Here is a 542-nt window from a genome sequence, read left to right as displayed (position 1 = left end):
GTCAAAAGTATGCATGCCCCCAACTACCACGAGACGAAAAAATTAAGAATATTTTATGTAAATTAAGTTTAGAAATTGTAATACTATTATTTCTAACTTCAATTAAAACAGATTTTTCACAATTTATGCCGAATTTAAACAAATTAAAAGTAAATTTCAACAAGTTTCAAAATTCTGTTGAGCAGCTAACCTCATTAAACAGTAAGGAATGCGACAGAAACCCTTTTATGCTGAATTTAATCTGTTTTAGAATTATTTTTAAAATTCTTTTTTGAAATTTGCGTGATGGATAAATGAATATGATTTTAGTTTAACTAAATTTATATGTTATAATAGTGATCTGATTTCGGAATATTAAATATTTTTTCATGGAGAAAGGCCGTAGGTTGGTTAAAAATATAGAATAGATTTTTTTCAAATAGAGACAAAAGTTAAGAACACCTGAAATAAGTTCATGTAAAACCTTCCTTTTATGAAATAAATTAACTGCCAACAAGTTTCATAAAAATAAGAGTTCAATGTTTAACAGAAATTTCCGGACA

This window comes from Belonocnema kinseyi, chromosome 9 (assembly GCF_010883055.1).
Source record: "Belonocnema kinseyi isolate 2016_QV_RU_SX_M_011 chromosome 9, B_treatae_v1, whole genome shotgun sequence".
Classification (NCBI taxonomy): domain Eukaryota; kingdom Metazoa; phylum Arthropoda; class Insecta; order Hymenoptera; family Cynipidae; genus Belonocnema; species Belonocnema kinseyi.
The sequence above is the reverse complement of the archived record's forward strand: the minus strand, read 5'-3'. Positions refer to the sequence as shown.